This window comes from Pelodiscus sinensis, chromosome 1, assembly GCF_052426305.1.
Source record: "Pelodiscus sinensis isolate ZL-2025 chromosome 1, ASM5242630v1, whole genome shotgun sequence".
Lineage (NCBI taxonomy): Eukaryota > Metazoa > Chordata > Testudines > Trionychidae > Pelodiscus > Pelodiscus sinensis.
The window spans coordinates 168,967,741-168,973,740 of NC_143052.1; the positions used below are offsets into that span (position 1 = coordinate 168,967,741).

The 6,000-nt window shown below is 42.4% G+C and overlaps 1 long non-coding RNA gene across 1 annotated transcript in view; it reads left to right on the plus strand.

Moving 5' to 3' along the window:
• Positions 1–444, plus strand: part of LOC142826912 (uncharacterized) — a 33,191-nt gene extending 32,747 nt beyond the window's left edge. The window contains exon 3 of the long non-coding RNA XR_012901171.1: positions 241–444. This is a non-coding gene — a long non-coding RNA (uncharacterized LOC142826912). The remainder of the gene's footprint in view (positions 1–240) is intronic.
• The last annotated feature ends 5,556 nt before the right edge of the window (positions 445–6,000 follow it).

A 6,000-nucleotide genomic window follows, 5' to 3' on the forward strand; every position in this document is an offset into this window, starting at 1 on the left:
CCTTGTATGTATCCTATAAATCTAGTGGGCAAATGGAATGGCTTTCAGGGAGGAAAGTAGCTACAGTATATTCCATGAATTAACTGTGGCTTTATAGGCTCAAAGTGCTAGGGTAGGGAGGTGGTGAAAGATATAATTGTCTCACAGGAAACCTTACCACAGCACTTGTGCAATATTTCAGAATAGTAATACTGCCATGCAATCTGGCATCTGTTTTTCATATTTTGATCTTGCTTGCAGGTGATGCTTCCAGCCCACCATACAGATGAATATTTCTTCGTTATCACTGAAGACAGTATCCTTGTTTATATGCATTAAGGCCAGAGACATTACAGGCCTGTACCTGGGGCCCTTTCTCATTGAGTCGCATGATGTCAGAAGCTTTACTTTCATTTTAATGTATTTCTTGCCCTCATGGATGAAAAAGAAAGTTTGAAAATGTGACTCGAGAGTTACTGATGCCCTTCTGAGTCCATAGGCAACCTGGAACAATAGCTGAAAGAAAGGCTGTACTGAAATCTTTGCTGAATTTTGAAATTAGCTGCCCCCTCAGGGCATGGCCATAACATGGGGTATGCTGAGACCCTACTTTGCCTTGGTACAGCTTTGATTCTTAGGCCTGGTCTATACTAAAGCGAAAGTTCAACTTTAGATATGCAACTCCAGCTATGTTAATTACACACATGGAGTCTACATACCTTAAATCATGTTTCTGCACTGTCCACACATCAGGAGAGTGATGGGAGCAAATACCTCCATCAGCTTCCCTTGCTCTTCATGAGGAGCAGGAGTACCGGCACCAATAGGGGCATGTTCTGAGTTCAATTTAGTGGGTCTTCACCAGACCAGCTAAATCAAACCCTGGAAGATCGACCATGGCAGCATTGATGTTCAGTGTAGTGTAGACATGGCCTCAGTGAGTCTCAGCCAAATCTACATAGGTTGCTGCAGGTGAATTTTTACTTTACAGTACTTACCTGCTGTGAGGCCACTAATGGATCCTTGCCTACATGCTGTGGGAAGAGTTTCTCTGCTGGCCATGCTTAGACCAAAATGAGGCTGATTTGTGTGGACATGAGAGGGACTATAAACCTGAACTTGCCTGTAAAAATTGAGGTTTACAGGTTCTTTCGAAAAAATGTTTTTTTCCCCCAAAACAGCCACGTCTAGACTGCTTGCTTTCTCGAAAAAAACTCTTTTGAGAAAGTGATCAGAAGAAGATATGCAAATTCCCGCCAAATTTGCATATCGTCTTTCAAAAGTAAAATGTAGTCTAGATGTGCCCTAGTAGTGCATGCAAAGAAAAACAGCAACTGGGGCAGAAGTGGATTTTACCTCCCCAATCATCCACCCACAAACTAGAGGGAATCTGGAATAGACCCACACTGTTTCTTTCATAAATAAAATGTTCCCACTTTTCGGTATAGCTGAGGAGAGGGAGTTAACAACTTACTTGATATACTATAGTCCCCTAAATGTATGACAAATTAGTTTCAATCAAGTATTTCTGTTTAGCTCCTGACTGACTCCCATTGTCTTATCTTTATATGTTTAGTCATTGTCATCTTCAGCCTTAATTCAGTTTGTCAGCCTCTAAACCACTTTTTTTCCCCCTGGACACCACCCTCAAACCCAGAACCTCTATGCCTAGTGTTTCCCATCCCTTTCTTTAGATCATCTGCTGCTGTGTGTGTTCTCACTGTTAGGACAATGGCATTCTTCAAAGAGCTTTTAGTACGAATATTTTCAGTGAAATTGGTCGTCACATCAAGTGCTTTCTGTGTTTCACCTCACTTTAATTTCTAGCTCATTTACATTGTAAGCTCTTTAGTCTGCTACAAATTGCCCACTGGGATGTTAAATTGGGAACATTGTATGGTAACTGATCAACTTCAGAAATACTTATATGCAGCAGAGCCATTTGGAGGTTTTCATATTATCTTTATACTAGCCACATAAATTATGACTTTCTCAAATGGGGATGGGAAATTATCAGCCATATGCTCAGATATCAGCTCTCCAAGCTATGTGATTACTCAGAGTGTCACATCCTACTTCAGGCAGACCTGCCCGAACTCCACTTCCAAAGAAAACATTTTCATGGTATTAGAAAGCCTGTGGCAATACAATATAATTAAAATATTCCAAAGAGCCAAACACAGTTGAATAAAAAAACAGCTAGCATCTGAAGAAACATTTACTACTTTATAAGGACAAAACAATTTAGGATGGGAAAGGAAGAGCACAGATTCTCCCTGATGGTCCAGAGCTTAGGGGCTAGCTTGGTGCTCAAAAAAGCTAGATTCAATTTCTTGCTCACCGCAAACTTCCTGTGTGACCGTAGGCAAATCTCTTTGGGCTTGTCCACCCAGAAACTAAAGGTTTGTCTACACTGCTTGCAGCAGCTCAGACTATAGAGGTGCGAATAGCAATGCATGCTAACGTTCAGAACTGTGACTTCCATTGTCATACTATAGGGATGAACTCAAAAGTTCCTGTTCATATTAGTGCAATCCTGTTTGAGGAGGATTATATTAATGTGAATTAGGAACCTTGTAGTTTGCTTGCATAGTGTTTGCATTGGAGAATTACAGCTCAGCACTTTAGTGCATGCTGTTATTCACACCTCTGTAATCTGAACTGTGGGTCTAGACACAACCTTCATGTGTGGCAAACTGGGTGTCAGCCAACAGTACATGCTGTGCACTAACTGCCCATCTATCCTGCTACAGTACACTAAAAGTTCCCTAGTGCACTTTGATTTTTTCTACATTGAAACAAGAGTAGGTCAGTGTGCATTAGGGAACTGCAATGCTCGAACTGTTAACCTAGAGAAGCCCCTGATTTCTCTGCCTCAGTTTCCCATCCATAAAATGGAGATAGCACTTCACTAACTCAGAGAGATAATGTGAAGGTTGAAGATAGCAAAGAACTTAAATAATATGGTCATGGTGGGTACCATAGACAGATAATATAACATTCTATGTCAGATTGACATAAATTTCAATCTGAGGCCTGGTCTACGCTACAGAGTTAGGTCAAAGCAAAGTGGCTTATGTCAACCTAATTATGTATATATCTATCACTAAAATTTCACTCTTGCTGATGTAATGTCCCCGCAATGCTATCCTAACCACGCCACCTCCATGAGAGGTGTAGCATCAATGTCAGTGTAGTTGGTTTTGCAGGGTAAATGTACAGGCCTGTACACAGAAAGGGTGGGAAGGGTGCAAATGCCCCACATGGTCCCCAGGTCAGCCATGAGGGGGCTCCGTAGCCACCTTCCTGGTGGTCCATGGCTGGAACTCAGCTCACCTCTTTTCCCCCACAATGGGGACCCTGCGCTGGCATTGCAGCCTTACCCCTACCCCGTGCAGCTGGAGCACCAGACCTGGCTTCATGCTATGGTGGGGGGCAGAAAGCTCTGAGCCTGACTGCACAAACTGATTCATAGAATAGAAGTGCTCCCTCTCCTCCCTCTGCTGGGGAAACAGCAGTGCATTTGCACACTTGCGTGGACGCTTTCCCTGCTACTCCCATTAGCCAGAATCTGGGGCGCAAAGCTAAGTGCCCCCAATCCCTCATGCCCACACTCCCAGCCTGTTCCTGCAGCTTCCCTCCTGGCCAGACATCCTACCCCCAGCCCACTCCTGCACCCATCCTCTGACCCAGATCCCGCACCCCCATTCCTCATACTAGCAGCCCTGTCCCACACAATCAACCCTCCATTTTTGACCCAACCCCAGAGTCTATGGCAGTCTACAAAATCCAACCCCGACCCAAAAAAGGTTCTCTATCCTGGCCTTAAATATAGAAAACATGGGAACCTTTTGTGTTGGACATAAATTAATATTTTACTTTATTTAAAATGAAGTTTGGTAAACTAACATGAGAAATTTAAAGTGCTTAGTCTGTTTAATAATTTAAATAAATATTTCCTTTCCTATTAGTTAAATTAAATCATTCTCCCTAGCTGCAGCACTAGCAAAATGTCTCAAGTGTAATTGGTGGTCCATGGAAAAGTTTGCATTGAGCCAGGCGGGCCACAGGCCAAAAAGTTTGAGAACCTCTGGATTAGGGACATGGGCAAGCGCTGTGTTGTAGGGGGATGGGTGGGTGGGGCTGGTGGCAGTGCAGCAGGGCTGCGGGAACAAGGCCTTCCACCCGTGCGGAGCAGCCCAGGCTCAGCCCCTCTGGCTGGAAGCCCCGCCCGCACTCACGTCTGCATTTTGTCTTTGTGTACAGTCTCTTTCACTAACCGAGGAGAAATTGTTGGATGTGGAATGAGTGTAGGTGATTTGATTTCACTGGTGAGTAGAGCAGAAGATTTTTATTTTTTACATATATGAAGTTGTCAGTCTTGAGGTTTTGTAGTCTGTTTAAATCAGCTAAATTTTAAAATGTATCCTCCAAAACTAATTTCTCTACAGTGCACTTTTACTTAGTTTTGCCATAAACAGGTATCTTTTGGGACTGTAAACACACAAATTATAAACATTTTATCACTGATACATTTTTATTCTTAAGGAAACACCGCACTATGGAAGTGCAATTATTACTTAGCACAGTGTCCAAGGGATTCTATGGGAGACTTTACAAAATAATGGGTACATTTTCAAAATGGCATCCAAATGTATAAAACCCAGTGAATTCTGGAAATAGCAACTGAAAACTTGCGTTTTCCCAGCACAGTTTTCTTGCTATAGAAATCCTAAATTTAAATTACCTTTATTTACCTTTATGTAAATTTTGGATTTCTGTACCTCTCTGTGCCTCTTGCTCCAATCATCTGAAGAAGTAGATTTTGCCCACAAAACCTCATGATACTGTATAAATTTTTGTAAGTTTCTAAGGTACTAAAGGACCACTCATTTTTAAATTGGGGGGGCATGCGGGGGGGAAAGAAATCTAGCAGAGTGCATAGCGTATGCTCCCAAGTCATAGGATGCAATTTGAATATGATAGAGATCTCTTTAATGTTTTAATGAAATATATATTACTGGGCATTGTGGGATTATGGAGACTTGAACTTCCCACATGAAGGCTGCGTCTAGATTGGCATGATTTTCCGGAAATGCTTTAACGGAAAAGTTTTCCGTTAAAAGCATTTTCGGAACAGAGCGTCTAGATTGGCACGGATGCTTTTCCACAAAAGCACTTTTTGCAGAAAAGCGTCCGTGCCGATCTAGACGCGCTTTTCCGCAAAAAAGACCCGATTGCCATTTTCGCGATCGGGGCTTTTTTGCGGAAAAGAAATTTCAGCTGTCTACACTGGCCCTTTTGTGCAAAAGCGTTGCGCAAAAGGGACTTTTGCCTGAATGGGAGCAGAATAGTATTTCCGCAAGAAGCACTGATTTCTTACAGTAGCAAGTCAGTGCTTTTGCGGAAATTCAAGCGGCCAGTGTAGACAGCTGGCAGGTTTTTCCAGAAAAGCGGCTGATTTTCCGGAAAAACTGGCCAGTCTACACACAGCCATAGATTGGAGGAACAGTGCCACCAATAATAGATGGGCCCAGATTTTCCTGAATGTGACAACTGACAGATTTCATCACCACAGAATTGCCAATCCAAAAAGAGGTGATGCCATATTAGTTTTGGTCGTAGTGTGCAGTAAGGACCTCATAAAAAACTGGCAGTCAGGGAGTCTTGGTTTGACTGATCATGAGCTAATTCAATTTAAACTAAATGGTATGATAAACAAAACCAGATCTGTAATTAGGGTCCTTGATTTCTAAAAGGCAAATTTTTAAAAATAAAGGGAATTAGGGAAGTGGACTGGACTGAAGATCTCTAGCATCTGAATGAGGAGGAGGGTTGGAGTTACTCAATAACAAAGTTGCAGAAACTAGCTGATGCTGTATTGTAAGTGAAAGGGAAAAAATCTTAGGGAAGGGCTGCAAATCAAGATGGATGAGTAAGCATCTCAAACTGCCTATTAAGAAAAAAAAGCAGAGGGCCTAGGGAATGAGAGTTTAAAAGGATTGGCAAGGAGTACCTCTT